The sequence below is a fragment of the Poecilia reticulata genome, chromosome 23 (genome assembly GCF_904066995.2).
Source record: "Poecilia reticulata chromosome 23, P_reticulata-male-v2, whole genome shotgun sequence".
Taxonomy (NCBI): domain Eukaryota; kingdom Metazoa; phylum Chordata; class Actinopteri; order Cyprinodontiformes; family Poeciliidae; genus Poecilia; species Poecilia reticulata.
The window spans coordinates 2,750,179-2,770,989 of NC_088852.1; the positions used below are offsets into that span (position 1 = coordinate 2,750,179).

Below are 20,811 nucleotides of genomic sequence, written 5' to 3' on the forward strand. Positions count from 1 at the left end.
TCACTTCCTGCTGCTGACCGCTTGGCGTTCACATATGCATTCAACCGAACCAAGGCTCACTAGTTCACTTTTTTCGAGTCTTTCTTGTGGACGTTGCATTTTGTTTTTCCACATTCTCCTTTAGTAAATTTTCATTTTAAGATTAAAATAAGTGATGTAAGTTGATTAAATAATCTTCCTCTGGGGTTCTTTAAGCAGCTTTAGTTTAATTCTTATAGAAAAGAACAATTAACAGTGTGCAGCTGAGACTTGGAGCTGTTTCTATCCCTTTAATAAATAACAAATCTGAAAACAAGGAATCTTTTCTTAACATCAAATGAAGAGAGATCCCTGCATCCAGTTTTCTTTAAACTCCGTGAGATTGACCTTCACCCGAAACGAAGCGATCTCTCCTGGGTCGTTTATCTCCATGCCCCATTTTGTGAACTTCTTCCCAACATCCTCAGGAAACCGAGTCGTGCAGTTTAGGGATCAGAAGGCAGAGTTTGCATTTTCCTGAGATAAAATATCAGCCGGCTCCGAGACCCCAGCAGCTGTTTAACTCATAACGATGATTGAAATTTGCAATAAAAGCCAAATCCCCAAACACATTTCAAGATGATTTTCAAAGCCTGCAGAAATGAGGCGAGGGGAACCGAGCAGCTAACTGGAGTCACTAACGACCTCAACATCATTTCCTTCATCCCAAAGATGTCAATACTACACTGGTTTTACCTAAAAAATATAAAAATCTCAGCTTTTTAGAAAGGTTTTGTGAAACTGAATGACCAGTACTTGGAACCACTTGTAACATTTTTCCTCTAAATGTCAGTTTCTGATTAAATTTGATCAAAACTAATGCTAAACTTCTAGAAACGCATTTCAGATATCAGAACAGATCAACTGGAAGAATGAAAGGACAACAAAAAAAGCGGGTAGGAACTCTAATCAGATTATTTGGGATTAATCAATTATAAAAACAACCATCATTTAATTTAGTAACCGCTTAATCGTGGATTGAAGTATACAGACTCAAAAAAAGCAAATTTTCTGAAAGAATTAAACATTCAGAGCAGTAAATAAGGCAAAACCGTCAAAACATTTACATTTAAAATAAAAAAAAACATCTTTGTAACCCAGAACTCTTGGAGTGACAGTTTTAGTTTCACCTGGATCAAATTCTGCAAAAAAAAAAAAAAAAAAAAAAAAAATCACATTTTGCCATCCAATTAATCCAGAAATAACCAAAAGATCAGCAGAAAGGCCTGAGCTTCTCACATGTTGAGGTTTCAAGTATTTTTAGCTGCAGATGCAACAAAAGATTAAGTGTTCACAAGATGTAAGTGGTTAAGCAGAATGTAACAAACTTTTATGCGATTAATCGATTAATCATCAAAATAATTGATTACTAAAATAAACCCTAGCTGCAGCTCTGTCTATATGCATGATGTTGAACATGTTCTTATTACACTGTGGGGGGAAAATCAGCTGAAATAAGTTGCTAAATTACCAAAAATAATGTAATTTATGCCCACAACTTTATTAGTATTGGATATTAAGTTTACAAAAGTTTACAACCAATTCCTCCAATTTTAGCCACTTTTAAAAATAGAATATGACATAAATTATGTTTTCCACAAATATAAAAGTCTGCAGTTTCCGATATTCAATAGGAGGAATTTTTAATTTTGATCACGATGCAAATTTGAGGTGATCATCAACTATTGGTAAAAAAAAATGGAGATAAAAGTTTTTGTTTTGCAAAATGTTTGTTTTTGCAGTGAAAACATCCTTTAGAGTTTCTGTCATCTGATTGGCTTGTTAACATTCGTGTAAATTAACAAAAATAATCAATCTATTGCTTATTCTAATGATTAATCGATTAATCGTATATTATAACATTCAAAAGATTTTTCATTTAACCACTTAAACATTTTTATACAATGTTAGAAATGCATTAAAATATGCAAATAAATAATTAAAATCCTTTTTAAAATAAGAAACATTTTGTTGCCTAAAATGCAATCCCAGCATTCCTTTAGTAAAAGTGAACAAAGTGAAACTAAAACACTGGAGAAGTTTTGGTTAAACATATTTACAGACAAGTGTTTTTTTTTGTATCTTAAATTCAAAATTTATATATTTTTGTACAGATTTAGCATGTGTTGACTTTTTCAGCAATTGGCCTTGTTTGAGTTTATACTCCAGTTAACGATTAATCACGATTAATCTGATTAATCGTTTCAGCAGAAAGTTTCTCCTTTCAGATTTTCCATCTGTCGGTTCTGGAGTTCATTTCAGTTTCCCTACGATAAACACTGGAAGAGGAAGCCATTGTTCTGCTGCTTTTGTTCTGAAGTATCACAGAACCCGTGTTTATGTCCATTCTGTCCACCTCCAGCCTCGACAGTTCTCTTTAATCATTTTAGAGCTGAAGGGTTTGATTTTTAGCGTCCACTTCTCAAAGCACTTCACATCCTCCAATCAGAGGCTGTGAATCATCTGCTGGCATTTATAAAACCCTTCCTCCTCCTCCACCTCCTCCTCGGATGCTCGACCGGACCAGCAGTGGTCCAGTCAGGCATCACTGCAGCTCAGACAGATTATGGTTCAGGATCTTCCTTTTGTTTAGGCAGCAGCCCCCTGACTGCCCACTGTCTAACAGAAAGCATCTGTTGTTTTCTCTTTCTGTTTATCTTCGCCTGTTTTCACCGTGTTGAACTGAGTCACTGCCGACTCAAAAAAAAAAATCAACACAAACAGGTGAATAAAAACAAAAGCATCCAATGAAATCCAGCTTTTCACTGGCAGCTTCACCTGAAAGGAGCTTTGTGACGGCTGTTCAAACAGAGATCTGAGTCAGACTCCTGTTAGCCCAGAAAGGTGAGCCAACCGTTAATTCAGATTATGCTGCATCTGGTAGCATTTCCCTCAACTTTATGTATCCCTGTGAATCAGGAGCACCCAGAAAAACCGTAAAGCCTCCGGACGGAGAGCTGAAAATAAAAAGGAAATTAAGATTTAAGATGGGAAATAACAGCCAGAATCTGTGATTAGCTAATGATCAATAGCCCCTAGGAAAACATCAACAGTTATCTTAGAATAGCAACCGCCTCCGTAATGGCGCAGCATATTACTGTAGAAATCTTTCAAATGTGGAAACAGGCATAAAAGTTTGCTTGCTCACCATTCAGATCTTATGACAGCCATTTTTCAAAATGGCTGCCATATCTGAGCCATTTAAAGCCATTATTGGCATAAAATGTTCATTTTCACTACTTGTATAAGGTTTGTATCACATCTGTTTTTGACTATTGGTCATGTTGCATTTCACAGGGTTAATGGTTAGCATTAGCTTCAGCTAATATTTTATATGGTTAGCGGTTTGGCAATTAATATCTTGTTTAGTCGATCAGTGGTTAATGAACCTAACTATTTGGTTAGCTGTAATATCTACTGCTTGTTTTAGTACAAACAGATATTTTCCATTACAACTTTGGCAGCCATTTTGAAAAATGGCCACCATGAAGAGAAGATCAAGAAAATACGTATAACGTGTAATTTTTCACCAAACACATTCATCTAATTGCTAATGTTAGTGCAAACAGATATTCTCCATTACGACCATAATGGCCGCCAGATAAAGGAAATAAGATCAAGATTATATTCAAATATGGCCGCCATCTTCGATTTTTCAATTTTTAAAAACATTTTAAAAGGATCTAGAGTCAGCATACAGGTCCAGTTATTACAGCTGGAAGCTAGCGATCAGGACTCAGACCTGAACCTTCAGAGCCACATAAAGACGGTTACAAAGTCGGCCTTCTATCACATTAAAGATTTTCTGTTGCTGCATCAACCTTCCAGACCTCTGAGGTCTTCTGGTTCCCAGAACCAGAACCAAACACGGAAAAGCAGGATTCAGCTTCTATGCTCCACAAATCTGGAACAAACGTCCAGAAAACTACAAAACTGCCGAAACAGTTTAAATCTTGACTAAAACCCTGGTTAGAGCTGCCGTTGTTTAGAGGTAACTAGAACATCTATCAACATATTTGCTTTTGATTTTTGAGGTGCCTTGACAAAATGTAATGTTTAATACTTGTTTCTGTGAACTGCCTTGTTGTTGAAATATGCCCTACAAATAAACAACGCAAATAATTCTAAAAACGTGATGCAAATATTTAATGCCATCATGGAAAAACTCTTTTTTACTGCAACAGTAAAATCGAAATTCATGAGAGAAATTCTGGTATGTCTTGTTACATTTTTATAGATTTTTGTGGAAATTGTATTTGTAGCTTTTTGTTTTCAGGACTGAATGACGTAAATCTTCAGAGCCGCTGAATTTTAACCAACAGCAGCTGAAAGAGGAAGAAGAGCAGCTTTTCTGCTCCTGTTTCTTCTATTTTCTGCTCTCATTAGCTCTTCTATTCAAGCCCTTTCCTGCAGGCTTCAGACCCAGTCGATGGTTTCAGCGTTTTATGCAGAAGCTGCAGCTTCTTTCATCCTTACTCCTGCTGCTGTAACTGTGAATGGGTCCTCCAGGTACCACTCAGTGGGAGCAGAAGCACAGCGGTTCTTTTCCTGCACTCATCTCTGCAGAGCGCTTCGTTACATAACGTCTCCTCAGACCTTCACCGCTCCTTCGGGAGCGAGCGGATCCAGGAATTTTCAGAGCTTTCAGAGGGTCGTTCTGGGAATGAAAGGTGAAATTCTTTGTGGATTAGATCAGCGGGAGGCTCGGTCCTGAAATAACTCGGGGTCGCCATTGATCATTTCCAGCTTTTGTCCTGGGCAGAGCCGCTGTCCTCCCACACAGCCTGAACAATGCAGCAGCTACGCTCTACAGCTGGATGTGGCTCCGCGGGGCTGGGGGGATGTTTCAACTGTCTGTCACACAGTTTGGAGGAATAAAAGTCAAAAATATGATAGCAGATCACTTCCTTTTGTTTTATAATAATTCAAACCTCAAGTTCCTGTCCATATCCTGCTGCCAAAATCACAAATGTGTCTTAAAATTGCACATATCAGCCAGAGGAATCCTCCAAATGTGGAAACAAGCATAAAAGTTACTAGTTTTCAAAATGGCTGCCTTTTAAAGCAACTATTGACATAAAAGGTTACGTTCACAACTTTTCATGTTATGTCATATCATATGTTTTTAACTTTGATCATCATATTCATCTTTAAAGTAACAAGCATTTTACAGGCTGAGCAATAATCATCTCAACAGTTAGCATTAGCTAATATTTTTTTTGTGTTTAGAGTAAGCGTTCAGATTCTTGTTTAACAGATTATTGGTGAGTGAACCTAACTATTTGGTTAGCTGTGCCAACCACTAATCATATCTACTGTTTATTTTAGTGCAAACAGATATTCTCCATTACACCCATAGCGACCAGTTTTATAAAAGGCCACCAGAGAAAACGAGAACAAAATCGGTTAATTTTTCAAATGGGGAAACAAGCTTAAAAGTTTGCATTTTTTTCAAATAACTGTCATTTTACCCATTTTAACAAATTTTATTAACTTAATGTCACATCATATATTTTTGTTTTTGGTCATCATGTCCATACAACTTTAATATTATGTATCATCTTACAGGCTAAGCAGTGGTCTTAATGGTTAGCATTAACCATTCAGACTGCTAATTTTTTGTTTAGCATTTTATTGGTTAGGTAAGGTAACGATTTTGTGTCCACCACTAATAATATCTACTGCAAATATTCTCCATTACAACCATTTTTAAAAAATGGCTGCTCATATTTTCTTCAGAGATTTCAAGCATGGAAACACCCTTAATTCATAAGCAACCTAATAAAACGTGTCATAAATAAGTTCTAGTAAGTCCAAGCTTTCCAAACCCAGAACTAAATAATCGTCACTTGTCTTCGATCATTCTTTGCACACAATTCAACAAGACGTTGGTGTTTGAGAAAAGAGAAATCCACCACCAACTGCTCTCACAGGGTCATAAAACATGACTGGGAGGGCTGACTGTTTCTGTACAGTAAGCGAACCCTTGTAAAGACATTTCCTCTAAGAAGTGTAAGGATTTCTGCCAAGAATAAATGTGAGAAGAAATGTCCCTCCACGTTGCTCTTGTATAATTCAGAGAGACAGAATGTTCCTCTTCAGTGTGAAGAGAGTCTGTGTTTCCAGCTGACAATCATCACAGTCTGGCAGTTTCACACGTCAAGCAATCATAATAAAAAAATAAAAAAGAATCGGCTTCACGTCCTCAAATGCAAATGATGGGTTTTACAGGCTCTGAGTGAACGAGACAAACCCCTTCAGACTGTGAGCTGCAGCTACATTTTCCAGGAGAGTCAGCCTGGCATTAAAGAAACCTTATCGGGTGAAGAAAATTCAAAGTGTGGAATATTCCCAATTTTTGACCTAATGTGCTTCCTTGAAAAGGTTAGGATAAGTCTATGGTCTATACAAAACATGTCCATCACATTTTCTCCATAAGATAATTCTTAAATAATGAGATTTTATTCTGCTCACTGTTGAATGAGTTGTTTTAGGGCCTCCTGTCACTTTAAATCCAATAATTTGCTGCTGCCCACACCCACCAACTCAACATTTACACTCAGACTTGAAAACAGCTGCAAACTGATGTTTGATCTTTGATCTTTGAAAAGCAGAAGGGGGGCCTCTGAACAAACAACAAGAATGTAGAAAGTAGTTTCTGGATGGTAAGTCGACAACAAAATACTTTGTCTTGTCCAGCAGCCATTGTACAGTACACGGAGTGATAAAAGCAGCTGACTAAACGTGCTGGAGCTCAGCTGGGGTTGCTAGGTAATGGGCAGAACTCTGCTGGGGTTGCTAAGTAATGGACTGGGCTTTGCTGGGGTTGCTAGGCAACAGGGAAGCGCCTGCTGATTTGAAACATAAAATTCAAAAGGTTTTTGAAATGGCTCAATTCTCAGACACTAAAAAACATCAATTTATTGTCAAAAATCTGCAATAACGGAAGTACAACAACATACAAAATGTGAATTCTGCATACTACGTCCCCTTCAACATGGTTTTTAGAGCATCATAATAATCGGGGCGTCGTTAAGATTGTTGAAGGGGGAAAATTGGTATGTGAACTAAGCATCACTGATAAAAGTTTACACATTTAACTTTTGGTACCTGTAGCAAAGATGTGGAAAAACAAACAAGAAAATATTTTACTCCAGAAACGTATTTTAAAGACTAACCTTTAACATTTGTACTCCAGAACCTCCTATTTCACTAAGACATAAATAGATGAAATACATTTTTCTTTGCTTCTTAAAATATGGAAAACACAAGAGAACTTGACAATCTTGATCAATATTCTTCAAACAATAAATGGCTACAAGATCATAGTTACTGACACTACAGCTCGCCATAATTACAGCTGCAGCAATAATTAAGTTTAAAACAGGAACATGACAAACAAAACCAGAACCCAAACATATTCCATCTGCATGCCTGCTGTAACAGAGCTTTCAAACGGGTGAATTATCTCCTCAGCATCTCATTAAGCTCTCTGGAGGCCTGCTAATGCATCAATTATTTGATAAGGGGGGCTGAAGCAGGTGAACATCAAAAACATGACAAACCGCAGAGAAATGAGATCGGACACCACTGATCTGGAGCATACAGGAATCTCTCTCTGCACGCTCCAATGCTGAGAAACGTCCAAGAGCTTTATATCCTACTACTGTCAGCAGGACACCAGCACTTATAGCACTGCTCATTTTTCTGCTCTAAATAAATGTAAACGTTCAGTTTGGAGGATTTTCTTTTACTTTTAAATGTTCAATGTGAGATTTTTCAGATATAAAATATAATTTTATAGTTATTTTACTGATCTTTACCAGGAGTATCAGGTAGTAGCTGTAACGTTTAATCAGTTTACCACAGAAACACTGCGAGTTAACTGCTTTAAGTTGGTGAAGATTAAAGTTTTGTTATAGTTTGAGCTATGAGGCATGTTTTACTCTGATAGGTTCATTTCAATGCCGTTTATGACCTAAATGATCCCAGGATACAGTCATACAGCTCTGGCATAGTTGGCGTTTTTATGCCACTGAAAAGGTTTTTCTATTCAGGTGTTTCAAGGTCAGTAACACCGTACAGAACTACGATGAGATGACTAATGCTGCACTTTTATGGCTTTAATAAGCCGAAATGTTTGAAGGCTACCACATTTATTTACAAGGACAAACAACTACACAATAGACTGGATGGCGACTAAATTCAAACAAAAAACAAACAAAACAGAAGCTCTGGGTCTACAGAAACAATTAATTACCAATTTGCGAGAAGGGCACATTTAACCTTAATTAAAAACCAAACAAACAAACGGTAATTAATGAGCTTCCATTTTAGAGCCTCTAGATACCCTGAATTTGGTCCTGTGGAGGAAATTCTTGGTCCATGTTATTTGCAAAGGAGGTAAATCAGACTGAGTCCAGTTCTAAAGCCTCTGTACTTTTAATGTTGACTCTTGGACTTCTAGCACTTAAGACACAATTAGAATATAGCAATCAAGATTTTCTCCATTTCAAACTGTTGTTTTTTTTTACACGTTGAAACAACTGAACAAATATTTGTGATACAGTAAATAGCTACCATGTCTGTTTTCTGTGGATCTAAATCTGAAAATATTAAGCATATTTTTAATGTCCACCTAAAGACCTCGGTTTCAGTTCGGTTGAAGTTAACTCAGTTCGAATTCATATGTGAACGCCAAGCGGACTGGCGACCGCTCCAAAAGCAGGAAGTGGACTACAGCGCAGGGCATTCTGGGTAAACACAACCAAAACAAACTTGCTAGCCTACCGCTAGCAGAAGAAACGGGTCCTGGTCTTATACTGAAGACAAAAGAGAAATAAAATGTGATGCCACTCCATTTTTGTTTACATTTCATAAAGAAGGAAGTTGCACTTTTTTTGTTTTTTGTGTCGTTTCCTTCAGTGGTTCTTGTTGCTGTGCCCCCACAGGCGAGGAGGGGAACAGGTTGTTCAATTAGTTTGGTTGCTTAGATATAATGCAGTGTGAAAGAGAACTGCAACAGCTGAAAATGGAACAAATTTTGCAATTCTGGTCCTCATCAAACCCGAATCTACAGGACTATCAGGTGTGAAAACATCCTCAATGACTTTAAGTAGGAAGTTCAATTATCTATTTGCTGGATTGTTGTGGAAATAGTATAGCAGCTGGTTTGAGGCATTTAAGGCATGCTGAGGTGAGCTTAATCTTCATTAGTGCAGACAGAATGTCTGCATTGCGTAGCATGACATTATGTAATCTTATTATTCAGTCATCGCTGTGACATTTGAGAAGCTCTTGTGGTAATTTTTCAGTAGCGGTGAATACTTGACAAAGCTTCTGATCCAACTCTTAATGCTACGATGTCACAAGAACAAAGAGATGCTGCTGATGCATAATTTACTTAAAGCTGCAAGTCTTCCTGCTCTACTGAAGCAAGATATGCAACAGTGTGATAAAAGTATGAAATTCAACCTAACAGTTTAAAGTTTTTTCTGTACCAGCTTAATACCAGCTTTAAAAATAAAAAAAATCATTTTAGGTCTTTTAGGAGAAATAATAAACAGATTCGTCAGAGCATGTAAGATCCACTCACCTATTGTCAGCTGTCCCATCAAACTTTTCCACAGGACTTTACCAATTTTCACTAATCTCTTCTGGCTTGTTGCGGGTCTCAGATTCTGCCAAGTGTTTCGTTTGGTTTTGGTCCAGTCTGATGATCCAGTTTTCCAGTCTCTATTGCCTCTGCTTTTTGTTTTAAGTGTGGGCGTCGAAGATCTTGAGTTGATGGAGTTAAAATTTCATGAGTACTTCTTTAATACTAGATGAAGGAGTTCCTGTGGATGTTGTTGTTCCTCTTGGAGAATAAGGCTTCGGTAACCTTCAAGTGTTTTCTTCTGTATAATAGTTGAGAAGTAACAGGTCTCAGGGTTTCAGATTGTTTTCAGAGAGCTGCCCTGCCCATCCTGTAGAAAGGGAGGAAGAGTGGGAGGAAGAGCGGGAGGATGTGGGTGGGAAGTAATGGAGAGGAAAGAGAGGATATAGAGGAAGGGAGGAGAGGAAGAAGAATTGAAGGGTTAGAATTTGAAGGGTCAGTTAAACTACTAAAAATCTGACTTAAAATGTCAAGTTTTCAAGCTGAGCAGAACTACTTTACGGAATCTTACAGTGGTGGAGGTTTACAATGGGTTTTATTGAAATGTTAGAGTATATATACACATAATTTTAATTATTAGGGAAGGGAAGGGAAGTTATAAATTCCCATAAAGAGATGACATGGCCATGCAGTGACAGATGAACAGTAAGACACACAACAAAGAGGTATGACAGAAACAAAAGAATGAAGAAAGATTAAAAAATGCAACAATTTGTCTCTAAAGACTCAAAACTGCCAAAAGATGAACAATAAAAAACATGAAAAGATCCAGAACAAAAGAGACATATTGGCAATCAAGAGATTCAGACAAATTAACATAGATGGATGGTTGCTTCAAAGAGACAAATAACCACAAAACTACACCACAATCTGTTAAAGGGATCGAGATTATATCCATACACAACAGGTTTGGCTTTACCATTAAACCATATTGATACACACTTGAACAGATTAAAACATTATTTCATTTACTTTTAGTTTTATAGATGGACTGTTGTATAGATGGATGAATATTTGAAATAATTTGTGGCTGTCAAGTTAGATAGATTATTCATGTTTGGATGTAGATAAAATGCACAAATTTATTCATTATTGTGCTTAAACATTTACCTGCTAATGAGACTAGAGATTGAAATTAGGTAGCTGGCTATAATCTTATGTATTTATATGTAACTGTTCTTTAATATATATTGCCCCATTTTTAAAAGCAAACTTGAACTTGCTTGGATGAATGATAAAAAGAAAACACATCCAAGCAGCACAAATACATGCAACATATTTCACAATGTCATTATCAATTAAAAAGCTGCTAAACATTGAAACTCTGGCTGCACAAAATTTGAAAATATTGTGATGAGTTCCATTGCAATATCTGCCTATTTTCTTCTTTCCTCTCCCTAATCTGTGCTTACATCACTCCATGACCTTCAGCATTTTGAATAATGTCATTTGTGTCTGATGTAACTGACTAAATATTATACTAACATGAAAAATGATTATTTATAACATCTAGAATATGTTAGTTTCCAATTATTGCACTGAAAAAAGTCCTTTGTTATTTAAATTTGAACAAGTTGATTTTGCAATGGTGATATATAAGCTAAAACAACCATAAAACACTAAATAGTATGTAAAACCATAATACTTTCTATTTACCATGATTGTAAGTAAGGATGTTTGAAAGTATATTTTAAGCTATGGACAAATGAATGTTGTATTTTGCTTCTAGTTACTTCAGGAACTAAATAAAACATTTGTGAACATTTTAGAGTATGCTGGAAACTCTACGAGTTGTTATAAAAGTTTTCTTTGAAAAGAAATCCTAGAAAAAAAGAATAATTACTAAGTAGTCATATTTTCTGGTTTTAACGGCTTCATGAGAAATTTTCAGTCACAATAACTTTCACAAATTGGGGTTTTCAATCTGTACTGTGAGGATTGTTTTTTCAGTTGGTGAAATTGAAAAACTTGTTGCCTGGAATCTGCTACTTAGTGACAAACTTCTATAAGGCTGCTATTTTGACCCAACAACAGCTACAGATATTCATGTCCACTCATGTTGAAGAGTAAATTATATTCATTTCATCTTTATCTCCTTTAAGACCAAGAAGAAATGCAACATTGTATATATTTACTTGTTATATTTCATGCAAATATTTAACTTTTGATATTTTCAGTACTTTCCTGGGAACACAGTTTGGAGAAAGGAAATATCTGCCTCTGGGATAGCCTCTTAGCTTATGTTAGCATACTGGCAGGCAGCTGGTTAGTCGCTAATTGCTAACAGCATGCTAACCAGCTGGTCTGTGTGGGTCTGGTTATGAAAGTAAAATGTTTCCACACCAGCGCAGACAGCAGGAGGACATACTGGAGACAAGAAAACAACTGAAGAAAAAAAAACTACTTGACAATGATTAGAAGTAGTTCCTGTGACTCACACTTCCTATTTCCTGTCTCGGTTGCCAAGGAAACGGATGTTTGGCAGGAAAATCTGGGAAGCTGTTCAGCACTGATAACAGATGCACTTTGTGAGGGCCCTCACTGTCTACAACCTGAGTTTGAATCAATAAAAAGCCCTGTGATGAGATGAGGACCTGCTATTGTATATGAAATTAAAAGGTCCCCACAAGAAGGTTATACAAGAACACACCCACGAATACATACACACACTGTTGATGTTTCTAAAGTTTTGTTTTAATATCTAAATATGATATCAAATATAATACAAATAATACATGATATACAATGAACATGAGCAACAGGGTCCCTGATGTGGCTAGCACCATTAGCCTTCAGAGTTTCCTTCAGATTATTTTAGGCAGTGTTTTTTCTGCTTCCCAACCTCTTCACTGGAAACCGCCTCCCTCTATCCGCTGCCAAGCCTGCACAGGCAGTTCTTATATACTCATAAACCAAAAGAACAAACTTCACTCAAAGATGTTGATACAGTAATCATTGGAGTGATCCAAGCCAAGGCTTTCATCTTTATTGTAACAAAGGCTGACGGCTGTTTCTGAAGGCAAGCCTCTATGTGTGCAACCTCTTAAATAATCACAAACAAGCAAGCAGAGTATATCAGTAGGCAAAGAAAATCCTAGCTGAGCAACTCCACATTCCTAAGGCCATAAATCTAGAGGTCCAAAAACAACAATTAACTTAGTTAATAGGGTTTCAGTACATGAGAAATAAGGTAAAAGCATCATCTAAATTAGCGGTTCTCAACGTGGGCGGTACCGCCCCACAGGGGGCGTCAGAGGACTGCAGGGGACGCTGGCGGACATTTTTACAAAAGGGGGGCGCTGGGATGCCTTTGGGGGGCGTTTGGTCAAAGGTAAACTTAACACCTTAAATGCACAACAATAACAGTTTAGACTTTGAGCAACTTGGTAAAACTGTATTGTGTAACATTAAAACATGCTTGGCTGCAACTGTATCGATGGCAGCTCTTCTTCTATTCAGTGTTTGTTAGCTTCTGGGCACAGCTCCGTTCTCCTGCTACTGGTAGCTAAAATCACGACACCCTCACTGTGTATCCCTCTGAAAAATGAACCCATTTAAATAAAGAAATCCCTCCACGGGTTATATCTCGATAGAGAGCGTTCATTTTATAGCGTTAACACCGGTGCTGTAAGTGGTCCGGTATGAAACGGGGCTGATAGAACAACACAGCACTTTTAAATTTCAATAATCAGAACGCAGAAATTGTTTCCGTTGTTTTAAAAGGTTTATGTCAGTCTGCCTTTTCGCCATCGATACGCTTCCCGACCGCCCTGCACCATACGCAGTAAAACAAACAAAAAAAAAAACCGACGCGCACATTGCGCAAAACTCTGAAACAGGAGAAGCGGGACATAAAACGGAGCGACTAACTAGATGTGAATGATGGCATAAAAACAGAGAATCCGACGCGGAACAGTGAAAAATTCAACACATTATGTGAAACACATGACCATCAGGCGGCGCAGCAGGTGATGAGTGAAGATTACTGAGCGTCAATAAACGATAAAATAAATCTAGCAACAGAAAATAAACTAAAGTGGACATAGCAATAAACCAAGAGAGGATAATACTAATCAAAGGAAACTAAATGGAAATGAATGAAGAACAAAATGCAAGAATAAACTAAAGTAAATACAGAGGAATAAACTGGTATGGCAAGACATTTTGAGAAATACTTAATACAGAGGACTGTATGGCAAGAATAAACAGACACTATTTCCAGATAAAAGGTAAAATAATATTGTTGCAGTGCCATGGGTTTGTTGAGACCACATCTAGTACTGAGAATAAATATATCTTACAGACCATAACAGTAAATAACTGATCACTTATTTATGTTTTTAATTAGATTTGATATATTTATTTCTTCAATATTATTTTTCATATCAGTGTTAATGTCATGAGGCTGATGACTCCATGACACTTTCAATTTGACTCATTAGGATTTGATTAAGAACCAGATTTGTTCTTTGTAATTTCTGTCCAGTAAAACTATTAATCTATAATCAATAGACAGGTCTATATAAAGATATAATCCATGTTTCTGTCTCATATTTGTATGGCACTAAAAGGACCTGGAACTTTTGTTTTTCCACTGAAAGCTCTGGTTTGCACAATAAATGCCATGTGGGTGAAATTTTATAGATGATACTCTGATGTCCCATTCTCCTGAAGGCAGCACAGAGCTGCACCACCAGAAACTCACAGAAACACTGAAGAGAAGAAGAGCTATGATTAATGTAGTTACAGTTCTATCTATGTTTTAATGTTGCAGAGCTCAGTCGTTTTGCAAATAGTTCAAAGTTTAAACTGGCATGTTGTACATCTTTTATTTGGTCATTTTGTGGAATACTTAACAACTAGAAAATGGCACAAAATAAGAATATTTTTTCCACTCTGGCTGCTGTTAGGCCTACCAATTTTAACTTGAATGTTCATTGCATTTTTTGTAGACGCCTGTGAAAATAATTTCTATTCCCATGGCTTTTTTGTTGAAATTATTTTTGATGATAAATACAGAAACAAATCATAAAAATCAAATCATCTACAATAGTGATAGTAATATTAATGATAAAATAATAGTCAGTGTAAAGTAGCCTGCAAATTCTTTGGTGGGGGGCGGTGAGGGACCTGGATAAAGGCTAGGGGGGCGCTGGGCCGAAAAAGGTTGAGAAACACTGATCTAAATGAATGAGCAAAAATGTACAGTTTCATCGGATTGTTTCAACTGCAATGGAAACTTTTCCGTCTTTGTCTCTAAAGAGCCAATATGACCAGATTATAAAGTCATAATCAGGAGTAAGAAACAAGTCTGCATTATCACACATTTCCAGAGCAGATTTTAATAAAAGCACATTTTAATGACAAAAAAACTGTTGTAGTGTCAATTCTGAAAAACAGGAAGCTTTTGACAGAGTATTGTTGTCCATATGATACAGACCATTTTCTTGATTCGAAAAACTTTTCTAACACACCAATCTGTTTACTTTTTCTTTTTTTTTTTTTTACATTTTGTTTAAATTAAATGTTTCAGATCATTAAACAAAATTAACATCAAAGTTAAACTGTGTTAACTGACAATGAAGTTTATTTTCAAATCTAGTGGTGCGGCTTAATTAAAATTTTAATCGAGTTAATATAATGTTTCTTCCTAAAGCAATTCTAAGTCTGTTTACTTATTTAGTGTAGCAGATAAACTAAGACGGAAATTCCTGCAATAATTAAAACATATTTTAAGGCCAATTAAAGTTGCCTACCATTTATTCTTTTGTTGTGAAAACAACTGTCTGTCTTATAAACTTGGTTTGTGCAAAGATTAGTCTTAATTTATTAATACAATTTAACACCAATAATAATAATATAAAATCATGGTAATATTGATGATAAGTGGCACACAATAATCATGATAGTACATTTCAATATCTTTACATGCTAACAAGAAGCTGGGCAACAATCTCGTCCAGGGGAAAATTTCTGCTTTCCAAAAAGAAAAGTCATTTTAGGTTTTGTTAAACCAACAGTCTGTTTAAGCAGTTTGTAAACAGTTAGCTTCTGTTGTGGCTTAATTCTTTCTCCATGTCTGAGCCAAATGACTGCAGCTGCTTTAGCTTCACAATCTAGCTACAAAATGTGCTTTCAGTAAATTTTTTCAAAACAAGTTGTAGGGAAATCAACTTAAAATGGGTGGTAGTGTTTAGCTTTTATAAAATCTACAAATGCTATATCTAAGACAATAAAACAGATGAAGTATTGATTAAATATTTCATTTCATTTCACTGATTGTATTCATGCATGAAAATGAAACATGGATTCCTGAGTGTCTCACTCGCAGCAGGAACAAACCTGTGCAGCTGCCGTCAGAACACCAAACATGCATTGTTACGTGTGAACAGGATGTCTCTGTGCTGCCTTGTCCATCACCATGGCAACAAATGGCAGGAGCTGATAATATTCGCTGTATTCTCCCCCATGATACACACTCTCTGTCTCGTCAAGTTTCTCACACACTGCTGAGAAGACAGAAACTACGGAAAACCTGCTCGATTTCCTCAACAATCATGGCGGTGGTGAACGCCGACCCGAACGGTGCGACTTCACAACAATCGAGAACAAACCGACAAACCCGAGTTTACAGGAACGAGGAGTTCAGAAACACAACGCTGACCTCAGCTGATTCCTACAGACAGATACATTCAATCTCACTAACATTTTAATCCAGATGAATACAAGAATCTTCAAAGCATCTGCTAACTTCACATAAAAGAGTTTCCTGGTGGTTTACGCTAAAGGACCAGATTCACTGCATGACTCAGAAATTTGCTGTATTACATCAGAACAGATTGAAACGCCTAAAACGAGGAACTAATTAACCAGCTAACTAACTGGCTAAAGTGAGAATAAAACATGCTGACAGAAATCCTTCTGAGGAAAGAATAATATTTATATAAAACATGCTAATTTTGACACGCTAAAAGCCAAAATTGCTGAACACTCTGAGCATAAAATCTCAAAACAAAGAGGATTTTTTTCTGCAATGTGTCAGAAAAACAATTTCTCATAACTAAATGCCTGGAAGAAGAATTCACCCTTTTGGATGTTTTGCCCTTTAGTTGCTTTTACAAATCAGTCATGATCAACTAAATTTGACAATTAAAATAAAAAATATTTTTAATTACAAAGTGAAAATTGATTTCTACAATATAATGACAGTTAAATAAAAATATGAAACATAAAATAAGTGACTACATAGAAAATCATTCTCTTTAAAGTGACCTGTGTCTCCAGTGATTTGTTTTTTGGAGAAAATTAATTTTCCAGCAAGACTACGACCGGAAACATGAACACAGAAATGGAGAAATGGTTTGGCTCTGGTGTGGCCTATTCAAAGCCCAGACCTGCTCACAGCTGAAAACTAAATACTGACTTTACATTCACTTCACAAATATTTATGTAACCACTTACTTCAGGTGGAATGTCAGATTTCATTTTCATATCAAAGGGGTTTTTTTGTACAATTTTTTTCAAAAAAGTTTAATTTTGTTAATCCTGATCGATTTGTAAAACATCCAAGGGTGTGAATGCTTTTTATAGACCTGTTAAATCATGTTGTGCATTGTTGGATACACAAAACACTCAAAATAACCAGTTTGCCAAAGTGAAGCGTCTTCAGCAATGACTTTAGAGAATAAATTGTTGCTGTCCAGAGGGGGGTTGATATTGTAATCAAGTAAAAGTAGCAATACTTAAAAAAAGAAAAAAAGAAGAAGTAAAAAGTAGCTGTCCAAGAAATTAATGAAATAATGAAATAAAAGTAGAAAAGTATTTAGTAAAAAAAGTTCTACTAAACTGTTCAAATTATAAATCATTTAATATTTAAAAATTACATCATCAGATGGTCCAAAATATAAAGTTGATTGGAAATGTTGGTATTTTAAGGACAAAAATGACAATAAGTAACAAAAAATAAAATGAGGCATACATAAATTTTCCATATCCATTTTTTTCAATAGAAAACTTATGAAACTTTAACAGCAGCTGCAGGCATGTGTTTGTGTCTGGTGAGTTTCTGGTTAAAACATGTTTGTTTTTCATTCAGTGGTTAGAAAATCAAGAAACTTTACTCAAGTAAGAGCAGAAATACTTCAAAATAAAGTTACTTGAGTAAAAATTGTCCTAAAAGTAATTTTTTTCAAAAAAGTTACTCAAGTAGCTGTAAATGAGTAAATATAGGTAGTTACTATCCAACTCTGTTGCTGTCAAACCATAAGGAGTAGTTATAAAACCATTACCAAATAACCTGAAGTTCATCTGGGATCATTCAGTTAAATCAATGCTTCTGTGTTTTGGTTCAGTTTCTGTTCAATAAATAATAAAGTGGAATTATTCATCCAGGCTGGAGTTGCTTTAAATCACAACAGACACTCAAATATATATGGTTAGCTCAATGCCTAAAAAAAACACAACAGTTTTTGAGATGTATAAAGTGTTCAAAAAATGTTATTTTGAAGCTATCAGACATTTAACCAATCGGTTGTGAAGCTATGTTTTAGCTTCTGAGATGTTTATTTAATTTAGTTTTAATGTTTGCCGTTTGTATCAGCGGTGAAAGACGACGCAGACAGCATGAACTAGTTTCCGAGCCTTCAGAAACTCCCACAGCTCATCGTCTTCCTACAGAATCTAAATTTACATTCCTCCACTTAACATCCAAGTAACGTTTCAAATAAGCATGAGTCAAAACATTACTCATGGGTCTGAAATATCCTGAACTGCCACCAGTTCCTACCTGATCTGAAACGGTGTGAATCTCAACCCTATTAGAGATTCAAGTTCAGTAAAAAAAAAAAAAAAAAAAAAGGCAGATTTGATGCCACATCGTTACATCATTGAAATTCCTCTTCCAGCAAGTTTTCCCAAAGATTTGCTGAGAATAAAATCACCAGCTGAATTTATTTACACGGTTTTAATCAAGCTGTTTTGCGAAGTGAATGAAATCCTGACCAGATGTCTGATTGCATCAAATTGGGGTTACACAGTTTTCAGAGCAAAATATTAACATTATCTTAAAAATATTAAAGACCAGGCAGTTTGTGTGTGTTGCTATCAAACTATGTGAGGATTAAAATAAATAGTGGAAAGATTAAGAAATTAAAGCTGTTAGTTTTTGTACATTTGGTCTGCAGTATGAAAACAGTTTTGCTGTTTGCTTTGCTGTAAATCCAATCTAAGATCATAAAAAATACAATTAAAATAAAGTTGTAAAATTACGATAATACAAGAATAAAGTCATAAAACTGGGAGCATAATACTGACTCTATTCTTGTATTATTTTGTCTTTATTCTCATAATATTACAACTTTATTCTTGTCATTATGACTAATCTCAAAACACAGACTTTATTCTCATTATCGCAACTTTATTCTTATTATTTGAAATGTTTTTTGTAATACTTCTCTAATACTTCGTCATACTGGTGACATCACTTAATGTGTAACTTTTTTCCTGTTTATTTGCTTATTTTTAATAAAATTTTGTTTTCAGTCCTGTTAACTTTTATTTTGTAGATTTGCCAGAAAGTGATTCCATGAAAACTGGCGACAATAAACAATCATTAAAGGATGAAGATGAGCTGGAATAATCATATTTCATTAATAAAGTCTCTTGGTGATCATCTTAGGAGTCACTGGAGTTAAACTAACTTAAATACACTGCTTGGATATTTTATCCTTTCATTGGCTTTACAAATCAATCATGATCAACAAAAATTGTCTATTTAGCCAAAAAACAACTTTTAACGTCAAAGTGAAAACTGATTTCCACAAGTAAATAAAAATATTCACATGAAATAAGTGACAGTTCCAGTAGCTTTAGCTGGACGCTTTGAGTCGCTGCTGCTCTAATTTCCTGGCCTGATGCAGTGAAGCCCCTGACTTACACGTCTCAATAACCTTTTCTCTGATTGGTTGGACAGTTCTTCATGAGGTAATAGTGTCCAGGAATACTGATTAGCCAGTTAATGGACCTTCCAGAACCAGGTATCTTTAAAACTGCAATCAGGTGATCTCCACCAGCACCAGCTGGCTGGAGCTCTGTTGAATTAGGGGCTGAATATTTAAGCAATCACTTGTTTCATGTTAGATATCTTTACTTGTGAGTTTCCACTTTGACATTTGGTTTGTTTTTGGTAAATATTTTTGTAAAAAAAAGCCACATTTTGTTGATCCTGACTGATTTATAAAAGCAATAAAATGATTAAATATGTTAGGGGGTCAATGAACTTCTACATTTATGCATCCAGCATTTAATCCTGATTTTTACCTCAGCTTTGGTTGATTCATGTTGGTTGAAATATTTGTATTGTTATTTCTCCATTTTATTGCTAAAATGTTTTTGTTTTTTTTTAGTAACTGACCCATTTTTCACAGATCAAAGATGGAAGCTCCAATCTCTGGCCAACTGATGAGTGAATCTCCGGTTATCCAAAGCAATGAAACGGCCATTTTTATTCAGTGTTTGTCTTTCTTCATTTCAGACTCAAGCTGGAGTTAAATTTAAATCAACTGAAATATTAAAATTACAGAAAAATTACCAGAAAGACAGAAATTTCTGTTCTGGTTAGAGAGAAAAGATGGAACCTGGAAAAAACAAAAACGACAAAGATGAACAGATGGAAAGATGGGTAAAGCAATGGATGGACGGACGGACGCATGGATGGATGGAAGAATAGACGGATGGATGGATGGATGGATGGATGGATGGATGGATGGATGGATGGATGGATGGATGGATGGATGGATGGATGGATGGATGGATGGATGGATGGATGGATGGATGGATGGATGGATGGATGGAGGGAGGGAGGGAGGGAGGGAGGGAGGGAGGGACGGACGGATGAATGGATGGATGGATAGAAGAATAGACGGACGGATGGATGGATGGATGGATGGATGGATGGATGGATGGATGGATGGATGGATGGATGGATGGATGGATGGATGGATGGATGGATGGATGGACGGACGCATGGATGGATGGATGGATGGATGGATGGACGGATGGATGGATAGAAGAATAGACGGACGGATGAATGGATGGATGGATGGATGGATGGATGGATGGATGGATGGATGGATGGATGG

The 20,811-nt window shown here is 36.1% G+C and overlaps 1 protein-coding gene across 7 annotated transcripts in view; it reads right to left on the minus strand.

The window, feature by feature from the left end:
• shank3b (SH3 and multiple ankyrin repeat domains 3b) overlaps window positions 1–20,811 on the minus strand; it is a 50,072-nt gene that overhangs the window by 27,136 nt on the left and 2,125 nt on the right. For all 7 annotated transcript variants that reach the window (XM_081603699.1, XM_081603709.1, XM_081603708.1 and 4 more), the window contains exon 2: window positions 9,614–9,983. The gene's annotated coding sequence lies outside the window, so the exon portion shown is untranslated. The remainder of the gene's footprint in view (window positions 1–9,613; window positions 9,984–20,811) is intronic.